Source organism: Balaenoptera borealis (genome assembly GCF_965194805.1).
Source record: "Balaenoptera borealis genome assembly, chromosome: 14".
NCBI lineage: Eukaryota > Metazoa > Chordata > Mammalia > Artiodactyla > Balaenopteridae > Balaenoptera > Balaenoptera borealis.
In genome coordinates this window covers 78,128,054-78,141,991 of record NC_138875.1, presented here as the reverse complement: position 1 = coordinate 78,141,991, position 13,938 = coordinate 78,128,054, and the positions used below count along the sequence as shown (strand labels likewise).

Below are 13,938 nucleotides of genomic sequence, written 5' to 3'. Positions count from 1 at the left end.
ACTGTAGTCATGAAATGTGAAACCAGAGAACTGGCCCTTTTGGGCATTCGTGATGATATTTTATTAACACGGAGGCTTTTGTCTGTGGACTTCAGACAACTTTAAAAAGTCAGTGAGTGCTGTTCTGGTCCTCATTTGATGCGGCCATGGGCGGCTGGAGAGATGGGAAGAAACACTGTGGTTAAGACATTTGCCCTCGTTTTCCGGAGTCAGTTGACAAACCAGAAATAGTCCAGACTTCTGGGCATCAACATTAGGATCTTCTCAGAGTTCCTCTTACCGTAATTGATTTTTCCTTAATGAAATTGCCTCTCCTCTTTCTAGACAATCCGGAGAACTCCTACACATCCTTCAAGCCCCAATTCCTATGAGATCCCTTCCCTGATGTTCCCAACTCCATGCTCTGCCACAAAGCAATGCTGATTATCTCACTCCATGTACACACATTCTAGTTTGTATATACCTCAAATACACCATTTATGATACTTTATACTATTTGATTCCTTATGGGTCAGTCTCTCCCTATAGATGAGGGATTCTTAACCCAAGAGCTTAAGAAAGTCAATAGAAGGGCTTCAAGGGAAGTTGCCAATCCCTGGAAACCTTCTGCAAAATTTTACACGAATGTGCAACTTGAGGGGTAGGTGCTCCATAGCTTTTGTGAGTTTTCAAATAACTTCAAGACTTAAACACCTTTAAAACTCACTGAACTAAAATTTAAATTCTCTGAGTTTCTTATCCCTGTTGCCTGGCGCGGCACCTGGCCCAACACAGGCCCATGAAAAATGTCTGTTGCTGAATCACTGCACACAACTTTGATGAAACTGTAGTCAAAGAGATTCTGAGTTGCTCTGATTTTGGTTGGAATCACTGCAGCTCTGAGTGAAGAACTTCTAAAGCTCTGAATCTGCCTCACAGCTATAGCTCTCCTCTCCAAACAGCGGAGGTCAGTAGCCTGTTCTACGGAGATGCCTTTTCATACCCTTTGCTCTCAGAAACTTCCTACTTTTTAGTTGCCTCAGCAATCCAGCACCTGCAGACATATCGGCATCAATGTACAAAAATACATGGATACAGAGATAATAGCAAAATAAATAAGCTACGGGGAGATATTGTACAGCACAGGAAATACAGCCAATATTTTATAATAACTATAAATGGAGTGTAACCTTTAAAAATTGTGAATCACTATGTTGTACACCTGAAACTTATATTGTAAATTGAGTATACTTCAATTAAAACAATAAAAAAATGAGACTCAACCTGAATGTATATCAATAGGTGCTATTAACCTTTAGAAGGTAGGTCAGCAAAATATTTGTAAAGAGCCAGGTAGTAAATATTTTAGGCTTTTGGGGACATAGAGCTCGTCTGGGGACACAGAGCTCATTTGGTGCAACTCCTCGACTCTGCCGTTGTATTGTCAAAGCAGCCGTAGACAACGTGCAAATGAACAGGAGTGGCTGTGTGCCGATAAAACTTTATTTACAAAAACCGGCAGGGGGCTGGATTTAGCCAGCGAGTCATAATTTGCTGACCCTTGCCTTAGAATACTACATGACTGTTAAAAAAAAGACTTGTGAAAATGTCCAGAATTGATTTAATTTGCTGAGCGATATCACTAGCACATCCATAGTGTGTCCTGCGTGGTCGATTCTGTTTTCAGCACCTTACCTGGGTTCTTTTATTTAATCCCCACATACCACCGCTTAACCACTGTGCCTATTGCTTTGTACAGGGAGCGACCAGCTCTGTGAACTTGGACAGGTGGCTTAGTCTCCCTGAGCCTCAATTTCCCAACTGGTAAAACCGACTCAAAAGAGGACTGTTGCTGTTTGTATAAATCAAGTTAGTTAACATTGGTTAAGTCGCTGTCACATCATGGAAACACAATTCAAGTTAGTTCCCCATCGCTTTAATTTTTTCAGTGAGGCGCTGTATTCTCAACTAAAAGAGAAGATAAAGAAAGGGATGCTTAAATACATTCAGTTCTGAACATTTTCTCTGAGGGTACAGACATCTATTCAGACACAATTGAGTATTTTTTTTAACACATGGTGTCGTGGGATGGCGATGTCTATTATCTTACGTGTGATTAATGAAAGCTGTTCACATAAACAGCAAGAGGACAGACACTGACGTCCCCAGTGGCTGCTAATTAGGGAGGTGCTGCTCGTTCTCAGGCTTAGAAGGGAACTGCTCTGTCTTAGCTGTCTGTAGTAATTTATCAAGAAGTGAAATTTTAAGGACACGACCCAGAAAGAACGTGATAACACGAAAATATCTCTTTTCCTTGTAATAATGATAACAATAATACTGGAATGTACTAGATGCTTCTATGTGCCAGGTACAAGCTAAGTGCTCTGCAGATGTATCCTTATTTCATCCTCCCAGTGGTCTTCTCCGGTTAATGTCTATGTTTGTTCGACTTTCAGATGAGGTAACTAGTCTTCCAGCAAACAAGTGGTGAGCTGTGGAAATAACACTAAGCATGACCTAGTTAAGGAAGCAAGTTTGGGATGTGGGAGAAAGAAACATCTTGTGGAATTGTCCACATCTTGTAGATTCTGGATATGGGGCGGTTAGGGGAATACGGATGAAAGGGAAACTTATAAATACGTATACACACACACACACACACAAGTATATAATGGTATGGTGAAGAAAGAGTTTGTTTGCATTTAAGGCAGTGTAAAATCCATGGGGCTGTAACAATTTTGATTCTAAAATATCCCTAGCACTAGAAGACAGCTACATAAACAAGAACCCACGGCTTTGTGTGCTGTGTGTTCACAGGGATCAAGAAGAGGCACACAAGGTACAGCCCGGGGCTGGTTTCCAAAAGCCATAGGTGCACCGCCATTTACCCGCTCCTTCACTCGCACGGGCTGCACTCCTCGGGACGGAGTACAAGGATGAGCTGGGGGATCCCATGGGAAGTAGAAGTCACAGAACTGAATGACTGATTAGGTGGGGAGGGCGCAGAAGGAGATGAAGTTGAACAGGACCCTGCGACTGTTCTAGTTTGATTGAGTGGATGAGCTGGAGAATTGAGAGGCAAGCACAGGTTTGGGGGAAGGTGAGAAGCTCCATTTTGGACATTCCAACCTTGAGGTGTAGAGGTGAGGAGACACGTATGGGTGTTGATGGCTCTGTGGATTAGGGAAGAGGCACGTTAAAAGCTGAGGGATGAACAGAGGGTGAGCCCTGGGACATCCTCATGCTGAGGAGGAGAAGTGGGTGAACGGTCTGAGCAGGAAGACAAAGAAGGGGTTTGGCAGTTTCACAGAATGATGGCGTGATTCAGAAGGGGAAGAAGGGGCTGTCTGTAATGGGGGGTCTATAAAAGGGCATGGTACCCAGCAGACTTCAGGAGCCTTGTCGTTAATTATAGTGGCCAAGGTCACTTCCCGTAATCTAGGCTACAAGACTTCCTTGATGTTTTTCCAAAGACAGCTCAATGTTTTGCAGAAAGGAAGGGTTTGGACTTAGGCAGACCTGGATTTAAATCGAAATACCTACTCCCCGCAGCACACAGAATCTACTTAGTGGCACGGTATCTAAGCACCTACTCTCCACAGCACACAGCATCGACCCCTCGCTGGCACAGGCACTGCACAGTGGCCTCGCCCAGGATCCCCAGCTCCAGACTCCCTCCCTGGGAACTTAAGAAGGATGCCTTCAGCCTCTGCTGACTCAGTGGATCAACAGGGACCTCTGACACCTCCTGGCCTTTCCCGGAACCTTAAGAAGGAAGGGGAGAGAGCCTCTGAGGGCAGGTTTAAAATTAGAAGGGAGTGCAAGGCTGCCTGTGGTTCTTGAACCTCAGCCATTCGGGAGGAATGGGAGATAAGGTGCACAAGAGACAGGAAGCGTTTATTTAAGATTCCTATCGCACTGGGAAGCTGGAGGGGGAGTTTAGCTCCGGGGAAGAACAGGATGTTGCCAGGATCCGGGGCAGGGCCGAGGGCAGAGGGGCATGGACGGAGAGGATACTGGAAAGAGGGAGCTAGGCAGCCAGGGTGGAAGGCGACAAAGTCTGGAGAGGTCCCAGGCAGGAAGTCAGCCCAGAAAGAGGCCCCTTGGGAGCTCAGGTCTCTTCAGTGGCAGAAGGGAGATAGATCTTCTCTTCCAAGGCCTTGGGTCTTTGAGATGAGGCTGGTGTGTTTCTGGGTGGTCCCAAAGAAGACCTCATTTAACTCTTGCGGGAGCTCTCAGTTCACTGCTCCCCCCGCCACCCGCCCGGAGTCTTTCTGCTGGTCTCCCAGCTCGGAGGCCACCAGGCTGACCTTCTCTGAAGGGCACCACCCTGCAGCTCCACCTTGCCCTTGAAGGCTGCAGGGAGTTAAAGTCCAGACTGGCTGACCGAGCCCCTGTGAGCAATTCCCATCCCATGCTCCTGGGCGTGGGGACCCTGGGGCTGAGTAGGAGGATGCCCTTGTCTCTCTAGAGAAGCACACGGTTTCTCCCGTTTCCAAAAGACTCTTTCTCAAAAAGAAAATCCAGGGAAGGAAGTCCGCCTATGGAAGAGGACATGCACAAGATGGAGAAATACAAACGAGCAACAAACACCAAGGAAAAAACTGTCATCGTCATTAGAATAACCCGTAGCTGCACTGTCACGGCAAAAGCCGGGTACTGCCATGAGCCCTGGACACCCACCGACTTCTTTCAGTCCCCTTGACAACTCTCAGAGGCATTGTCTCCATGTCACAGTACAGTCCAGGAAACCAAGGCACACAAGGGTTAAGTTCCTTGCCCAAGATCTTAGCGGCTAAGTGGCAGACAGGGGAAGGACAAGGACCGCGCAGACCACCTAACTGAGAAGAGTCTGGGTTTGCAGCTGACAAAACTGGCCTCGAGTAAGTGACTTCACCTCTCGGAACCGCAGTTTCCCCACTCTAGAAAATGGGGGTAAAATCGGACTCACGTCGCGGAGTTGCAGGTCATTTTTAGCAAGAAAATACATGATTAGTACAGTGCATTGATATTTATCTCAAGTGCAATAACGGTAAAGTTTTTATTATTGATTTACAGGTCCCAAGGACCCACCATACTGACTCTGCCTGCCTACATCTGTCAGGAGTTAGAAAGGGTCCACGCCTGGCAACAGAGGCCAGAGCCCCCACAGAACAAGGCTGAGATGTGTCCCACCCCTACCCTCCTTTTCTGGCCTCTCCTGCAGGCATAGCTGACAAGATCCTGAGGGGACCTCCCACTCACTCACAACCAAGCCTCTGGGGAAGCATCCGGACCACAGGGGCTGATCAGTGATGGAGTATTTGCTTAGCTCCACGCCCACGGTCCAGCTGGAGAGACACCCTTGGGTTCAAGGCTAAAGGCTTCCAGGAAATGTGGCGGAGGCTTGAAGCCATCAGTCACTCAGTAACTGCCCCCTTCTGTCTCTGGGGACAGTCTGGAGCGCTGGCTTGGGACATTCTCCCTTTTCATTCCCAGGGAGCCTGTCTGCTTCCTCTTGCTCTCCCAAGCAGTGGCCACACATTATTACTATTACTGTTATTATTTTTGCTACCACTTATTGAGTTGTTCACTATTTTCAGGGCCCTGTGCTTAGTGCTTTACATGCATTTCCTCATTTAATCCTCACTAGAACTCTGAGTGTTGGAGAGTATTTTTATCCCTATTTTACAGCCTGCTCGAAATGGAAGTTCGCTCGCTGGAGGTCACACAGCTGGAAAGCGAAAAACCTGGGCTGTGAATCCAAGCAGTCTGGCTCCAAAGTCCATGCTTAAAGCTGTGAGCCTTGTGTGCTTTAACACAGGTTCTCCTGACCCGGCCTAGTGGCCAAGCCAGAGCAGCCTTCCCCTCCTTTCTCTTCCTTGCAGGAATCAAAGAAGGAACATTGGGCGGTCGGGTTATAGGACTAATCAGTGTAAGGAGACAGCCAGGGTCACACAGATCGCAAATGTGGGGGAGTCACAAAGTTTCCAGGATCTCACAAAGAAACTGGGTGAGAAGTATTTCAACCAGAGGGCATAGCAAGTGCAAAGGTCCTGAGGTAGGAACAGACTCATCTTCTTCACATTTGTTTCTAGGTCTCCTCTGCTGAAATGTTTATCTACCATCCTTTTCTCCACCCATCCATCCTTTGGAACACAACTAAATGTCACCTCCGCCAGGAAGCCTTCCCTGGACCTGGGCTGGGCTGGGTTCCCTGTCATTGCTCCCATTGCCCCATTCTTCTTCACAGAATACTGCACGTTTATGTTTACTTAACAGCCTGGAATATTTGCTTACTGTTGGTCTCTGGATAAACTCTAAGTAGGCAGGGGGTAATGTTTGTTTTGTATTCTCTATGCCTAGAACAGTGGCACATAACAAGTTCTCCAATAAATCTTCATTGACTGACTGCTCTGAGGGGGCCACATTTAGAAGATTGGATTCAATGCTGGACACCCTTGTTTATTAGGGGAAAGGGTGCATGTCACTTCTCAAGGAGGGGGTGGTCACCCTTGGAGAAACACTTACACTCATGCACAAGGAGACATATACAAGTATGTCTATTATGGAATTATTTGTGATAGAAGAAATTGGAATCAACTTAGATGCCCACCAGCAAGGGACTGGATACAGGTAACGTGCTCGCATGTGTTGTAAGACAGAGAGCAAAGTAGATGAACCTGAGCTATAAGCATCTACAGGGAGATTTCTCAAAAACTTGACAGGGAGAGAAAATTCCAGTCATGAAGTGATTCGTACCCCATTTAAGAAATTAAAAGAGACCAAAGAGACCCTCTATATTTTTCAGGATTCATACATAAGTATGTAAAAATCATATTTAAATGGAGTATATATTCTGAGTTCATAATAGTATGTGTGTGTGGGCAGGGCTGGGGGCACAAGGGGGAATTTAACCGTACTGAGAAGCTCCAATTTATTTAAGAACTAGGAATTCATGTATTACTAATTTAAAAATGTGTAAATATAAAAAAGGGATAGTTAGAAAATACACCAACGGGTTCATAATAGCTAATTCTGGATGGTAGGAATATGGGTGGATCTTATTTCCTTCTTTCTGTTTTTGTTTTTTTTAATTTTTTAATTTCAGAGCGCATAAGAGGGAGGGAGAGAGGGAGGGAAGGATAGAGGAAGGGAAGGAAGAGAAATAGGAACATGAACGGGGGAAAACATGGCAAATAGGAGCTTGGAAATGAGCAAAGGATCAAGGGTTGTAGGAATGGTGGGGTTTGATCCAGGAAAAATGCAAACCCCATCTTCATATATTTTCAGGGGGAAAAAAAAGATAGGGCCATCTGAAGAAGCTTGAGATAGGGCACATTCCAGTACAATGTAATAAGAAGAACTTCTCTTTAAAGACTTTCAAATAAATGTGAATTACCTAAACTATACAGTAATAGACTGTCCTTAAGAACATCATTTAATGCTACAAATACATTTCGAGTCTTTTTCTCTCCCCTCCCAGCCAGGGATAAGCACTGCTGTCAGTTTGTTAATTACCTCCATAGACCTTTCTCATACCTTTACACACATATGTTTACCATAGAAAATGTACATCTTGTTTGTGTTGATTTTTTTTAAACACGCATAGTACTATGTAGACGGCATAAAACACTCAGCAGCCAGCTCTTTTCATTCACTGTTTTGTTTCTGAGATTTATCCACAGAGATAGGCTTAGGCTTAGTGTACTCTTTTTCATGACTATATAATGTTCCATCAAAGGAATATATTACATTGTATGCATCCACTTCCCTACTGGGGGACATATAGGTTGATTCAAATGTTTTGCTATCACAGTTGAGCTGTGGCTACATGTGTACATACTTCCTCGTGCATCTCTGGATAGTAGAAAGAACACATTTTCTATTTCAACAGATTCTGTCAATTTGCCCAAAGAAGTACCAGATAACAGTGAGCTGTGTGAGAATAGATTCGGCAGGAATAAGTTCCTCGTCTCTGCAAGTGTCTAAGCATTGGCTGATAGCCTCTTGGCACCACTATAGTGGAGGGGATGCTGGCCCTAAATGGCCATTAAGTTCCCTTCCAACTGTGCAATCCTATGATCTCTCATCTCCCTGCAGTGGGACCACCACTCGATACAACTCATGCCAAGACCCCCAGCTGCACTGAGGGGAAAAAGTCATCTTTTCAGCAGATTTGGAGGAGCTGGGAGGGATATTTTTGCAAAACCCCATGTTTCTTGCTCCTATTGATGTGTTATATTTCATTCTAGCTGAAGACATCTTAACTAAACCCCTTGTGTTTTGTTGGAGTTTGGAATGAGGTCTGAGTTGAAATCCTGGGTCGGTCCCAAGTAGCTGTATAATCTTGGGCATGTTTGAATTCTCCATGCCTCAGTCTCTTCGTCTGTAAAGTGGGGTAAATTCATACCCCTTGCTCACGACTGTTGTGATGATTCCCTTGGTTGATGGATGTAACGTGTTCTAATGGCTGGTGAGTTGCATCACTCTCTAAGGGGGTGCGGGGAGGGCTCACTGTGCAAGCCAGCTGTCCTAGAGATGCAGAGATTGGGAGCAGTCTTTGCCCTTGGACAGCCTTGCCCAAGTCCAAGGTTTAACCAACCCGACGCACCCATTGCCGTGGCCAGCACAACCTTTCGTTTGCTCTTTTATCTCTTTCAAAGCGTGTCCATTATCTCATCTGTTCATCAAAGGGCCCTGCAAGGAAGTCAGGCGGAGCATGGGCCCAAGGAGAGATGACTCAGGAATCTGAAAGTCAAGGCCAGAAGCCTCTCTGACAAGCAGCCCATTGGGCTGAGTTTCTCCACGGATCTTGGCCTGGGAGGAGGGCGTGAGGTTGTCCGGGTCAGGACTGAAATACCCACAGAGAGACTTCCTTTCCCCTGACGCTGGACTGGGTTTCTCAGCCCAGCCAGATGGGCTGCAGATGTGAGCTCCGGGTTGCAAGGGAGTCCGGGGGAAAGAGGCAAGACCCGGCCCCTTGCCTGGAATGTCAGCGCCTAAGCCTGATGCCATAGGAGCACCATGCTGGGGTCCTGAGCTCAAGTTTGCAGAGTTCTGGAAACAGGAAGGTGGTGCTGGAGATACTGCCATGTTTCTACGATGCTAGTGGCTATCTGTCAGAGAATATCTCAGGCAGCAGCCATCCCATCTCGCAGCTTTCAGGTCAGCTTGGATGTAAGCCACAGTCTCGTGTCATCCTTACAGCCCCGGCCAGCCCTGGAAAGCCTGCTAGGTTACCAAACAGCTGTTTCTTCCAAGGAACCGCAGGCCCTCCATCGCTTCCTCCTTCTTCAGCTTGTTCCAAAATTCAGGGTCCCTTCCCTCATGCCATATCTTCAGCGTAGCCAATGTTGACTTTGATCCCAGGGGACCAATTGCTACTGTCAGTCCATTCAGAGTGGAACCGTTTATAGAGTTCTGCCTTGGAAATAATAGTTTCCTGATTCCAAGAGAGACCTCAGGGATTTGGTTTCTGGACACTGGTTGAAGAAAGGGCTCTGGCTCAGCCAGACCTGGGTTCTGCCATCCGGGGCTGTGTGACTTTGGAAAAGTCACATCACCTCTCTGATCTTAGGCTTCTTATTGGTAGAAAGTGGGGGATCATCCTTACCTTGCTGTGCCATCGGGAAGATTCAAGAAAACACATGCAAATCCTCAGTGCCTGGCATGAAGTCCACACTTCCTAAGGGACTTTTACTGTTGTTCTGGTTATTATTATTGTTCTTGCTGCTGCTGAGGCTAAGGGGCTGCCTCCCTTCTTTCCTCAGTCCCTCATTGTCTCTATAATCAGATAGACCTGCATTCTAATCCCAGCATCATCTTATAGCTATGTGGCCTCGATCAAGTTACTTAGCTTCTCTGAGACTGCCTCAGTTTCCCCATCAATGAAGAGACGTTTAGAAAGTTTTCGTGACTTCCCCAAAGTCACCTACCCAGTAAGGACTTTCGGCTCAAACCTGCATACGTCCAAGAGCCCTGATGGCTTAACCATCGTGCAGCTACATTTTTATCGTATTTCGATTTTCCTTGAACATGGCCCCTCTGTTTCTTTTTTTTTCCCTATGTGCCATGATTTTTATTTTTTAACTTTTTATTTTATATTGGAGTATAGTTGATTAACAATGGTGTGTTAGTTTCAGGTGTACAACAAAATGATTCGGTTATACATATACATGCATCTATTCTTTTTCAAATTCTTTTCCCAATTAGGTTGTTACAGAATATTGAGCAGAGCTCCGTGTGCTATACAGTAGGTCCTTGTTGGTTATCCATTTTAAATATAGCAGTGTGTATGTCAATCCCAAACTCCCTAACTATCCCTCCCCCCACCCTTCTCCCCACCCCGCAACCATCATAAGTTCGTTCTCTAAGTCTGTGAGTCTGTTTCTGTTTTGTAAATAAGTTCATTTGTATCATTTTTTTTAGATTCTGCATATAAGCGATATTTCTCTTTCTCTGTCTGACTTACTTCACTAAGCATGACAGTGTTTCTTCTGTTTTTTTTTTTTTAAAGATTTTTTTGATGTGGGCCATTTTTAAAGTCTTTACTGAATTTGTTACAATATTGCTTCTGTTTTATGTTTTGGTTTTTTGGCCGCGAGGCATGTGGGATCTTAGCTCCCCTACCAGGGATCGAACCTGCACCCCCTGCATTGGATGGTGAAGTCCTAACCACTGGGCCGCCAGGGCCTGTTCTGCAATGAGGACTACCTAAAAATGATCCCTTCTTCAAATTCTCAAGTTCTGTCTAAAAGTCCATGTCCAGCCCACTGGGCCACCAGTTTACCCCTCCCAAGAAACAAAAACAAAAAACTAATAGAAACAGCGTGAGAGAGGTCTTTGGACCGTTTGGGGAGTGTTCACAAAGGGAGGGAGGAAAGTGGGCAGCTGAGACTTGCCCAACTCCAGGAAGGACCTTGCTGGAATCTGTACATCAAAGGAAGACCAAGGCTTCAAAGGCAGGCACTCCATTCTGCCCTCTCAGCCACCGGTCACGTGGGGACAAAGCCAAAGGATGCGATGTGGGGAGCCGAGGGTTTCGTGACAAGAACCTCGCTGTGGTCAAGGGTGCCTCTGGAGCCTGGCACAGCTGGCTGCCCTTCCCCCAAGCCACCCCTCACCAACTCAAGGGTCCTCACACTGGGGCCCCAGACCCCCAAGGGCTCCAATGCTAGAATTCAGAGGTTCTCTGAACTTGGTCAGCAGGAAAATACATCGCATCTTTGTTATCACTAATCTTGAACTGAAATTGAGCATTTCTTTCCGTTATGATTGCAGGTAACAGATGTGTGGCAGTCCCTGCCACTTGGTTACCAATAGAAATCACAGATATTGGCATGTCACCTTACAAGAGTCACAGAGAATTTACCATCCCTTAGTCTCACTACACTTCTGCTGTCCGGGTTGTTATTAGAACTGCTGCTATGACTTATTTCAAGAGTTGATAAAAGAAACACAAATATCACTGTATCTTTTTTTCCATTTGAAGTGGGCTTCCTTTGTAATTCTATGTATTTTTTTTTTAATTTTTAAAACTTTTTATTTTTATTTTTTTATTTTTTGGCCACGCTGAGGCATGCGGGATCTTAGTTCCCCGACCAGAGAGCGAACCCATGCCCCCTGCAGGGGAAGCGCAGTGTCCTAACCACTGGGCCCCCAGGGAATTCCCCCTAGGTATTTTACTTTATGGATTTTAAAGCACTGTTCTGAGAAGGAGTTCCTGGACTTCACCATACTGCCAGAGTCTCATACGCACGCAATATTAAGAACCCCTGTTGTAGCCATTCAACTCTCTCAGTCTCAGTTTTCTGGTCAATGAAATGGTCATTAAAACCCCTTTTTTAAAGTGCATTAGTGAAGATCACATATTGCAAGACGTGTGAAAGCACGAGGCATGGAGGAGATATTCAGTCAACACTACCTTCCCTCTTTCTTCTCGACAGCCACCCTCTTACAACCTGGAGCCGAGAACTGGTGTATCTACCACCTGCCTTCTGTGGTCTCCCATGAAGGGCCTCTCGCCCACCGCGCGCTGGCTCACCCTGGTCTCCAGAAGTGAAATGCCCCTCCTGCTCCACCACGACACACGTCCAGTGAGACAGAGGTTGACAAGGCCACAAATATTTGAACTATCCTCGGGCTAACACAGGGCATTGACCCCAAAGTATGTGCTACATCGGCCGAAAGTTTATCCTAGAATAACAAACGTGACAGCTAGCAAAGTGAGGGGAAAGGGCCCGATAAGATAAAAGGCACCCATGGAGTCCAAAGGCACAGCCTGTGCAGGGAGGAAGAAATTCGGGACCCAGAGTGACAACAGGGGAGTAAGGCCATCGAGTCAAACAGTCCATTTTCTAGAAAGTTCTGAGCATCTGCATAGGACATGGTGCAGATAGTACATATAAATCCAGCCGTGTTGCTGGGTGACCCTGAGTAGCTATGGCAACAAGATGTTACCATTATGGTGCGGCTGAGAAAATTCAGAGAAATCACGGTACTGCACTTAACAGGTGCTTGGAACAGAGTAAGCTTTCCGCAAATGTGGCTATTGCTACTCTTACTACTAACATCGTTATACTGATATGTGGAGGCTAGAGGTTAATTTCCCAGCCTCAGTGGTCAGAGTGTTTGCTTTGCCAATTAAAATTACGTGACATTGGGCTGCTTTCTCTCTTCGTGCTAGTTCCTTCACTGGGCTAAGGGATAGAATTAGGACCTGGTAGGGTGGTTGAGGGAATTAATTGAAATAATATGTAGAAATGGCTTAGGCCAGAGCCTGATCCAGAGCAAACATACAATAAATGTTCCCAATAACCATTAATATCACTATCATCATCATCATATATCATTACAAACTGGACCTAGAGAAAGGAAGCTCTTGGGAAGAAACGAATCAAGGGGAGAAGCTCTTGGTGAGACACAGATCTAGCGCAGGGGTAGGCAAACTATCTGGTGCGTGGTTTTGAAAATAAAGTTTTATTGGCACACAGCCACGCCCACTCACTTATGCATTGTCTACGGCTGCTTTCATACACAACAGCAGAGCTGAGTGCTCTCTGGCCCTTTAAGAAAAAAGGTTTGTCATCTCCTGGTCCCTGGTGTGGAGGAATGATGGTATCTTGACAAGATGCCCCTGGGGGAGTGGTGGGCGGGGGGGGGGGGGGGGGGGGGGGGGGGGGTGGCGAAGATGTTAATGAGCCTTTTGACATAGTTAATTATTTTTTTTATAAGTTAATTATTATTTTCCTATGTTGATTGATTTATCCTGCTGGAAAGAAAAATTTCCTTTCTTCTATCCATCAATCTGTACATCCATCCACTCATCTATTTATTCACAAAACCCTCAGACACTGTGCTAAGTGCTAGGGATGGAGAAATGAACTAAGTCTGAGAGAGGTGGACAGAGCATGGATAACTACAATTCAGTGTGGCAGACATTGGACAGCAGTCAGTGCCATGCTTTCTTTGAATTAGAAAAAGGTGCCCCCCCCCAAAAAAAATGCCTTTGCACGTAGTAGATGCTCAATAAACGTTTGTTGAATGAAAAAAAGAAAAAGAAAAAGTGCCTTGTCTGAGAAGTCAAGATGGGACAAATCAATGGATCTCAGACCTCATCTGCTACTTTGGCCAGACTATTTCTGCAGTGCCCAACCTGCACAACCTTGTGTGGCAATCCTGAGAGCAATCAGTACAGTGTGCAAAAGGGATCTGAGTAGGGCAAGCCACGCTAGGGAGGAAACCAGTGTAGCGGTGTCAGGTGAGTCTTCATGGAGGAGGAATAGGAGCTTAGTCTTGAAAGGGGATCAGGGGGAAAGGGAGATAAAAGAGGACAGGGACAGGTGGAGAGAAGCATGTGAGTGGAGAGGGGGTTGGGATGAGGGTTGGAAGGGTCTGGTGGGTTCTGCTACCACAAAGAGCACAGTGTGACTACATCATAGATTGCCGGCAGAATAACTTCAGACCACCATCATCTTA

General features: G+C 45.9%; 1 long non-coding RNA gene across 1 annotated transcript in view; it reads right to left on the bottom strand.

Moving 5' to 3' along the window:
• The window catches only part of LOC309611384, a 216,857-nt gene extending 203,734 nt beyond the window's left edge, over positions 1-13,123 (bottom strand). Inside the window, exon 1 of the long non-coding RNA XR_014234495.1 lies at positions 12,005-13,123. This is a non-coding gene — a long non-coding RNA (uncharacterized lncRNA). The remainder of the gene's footprint in view (positions 1-12,004) is intronic.
• Between the last annotated feature and the right edge of the window lie 815 nt (positions 13,124-13,938).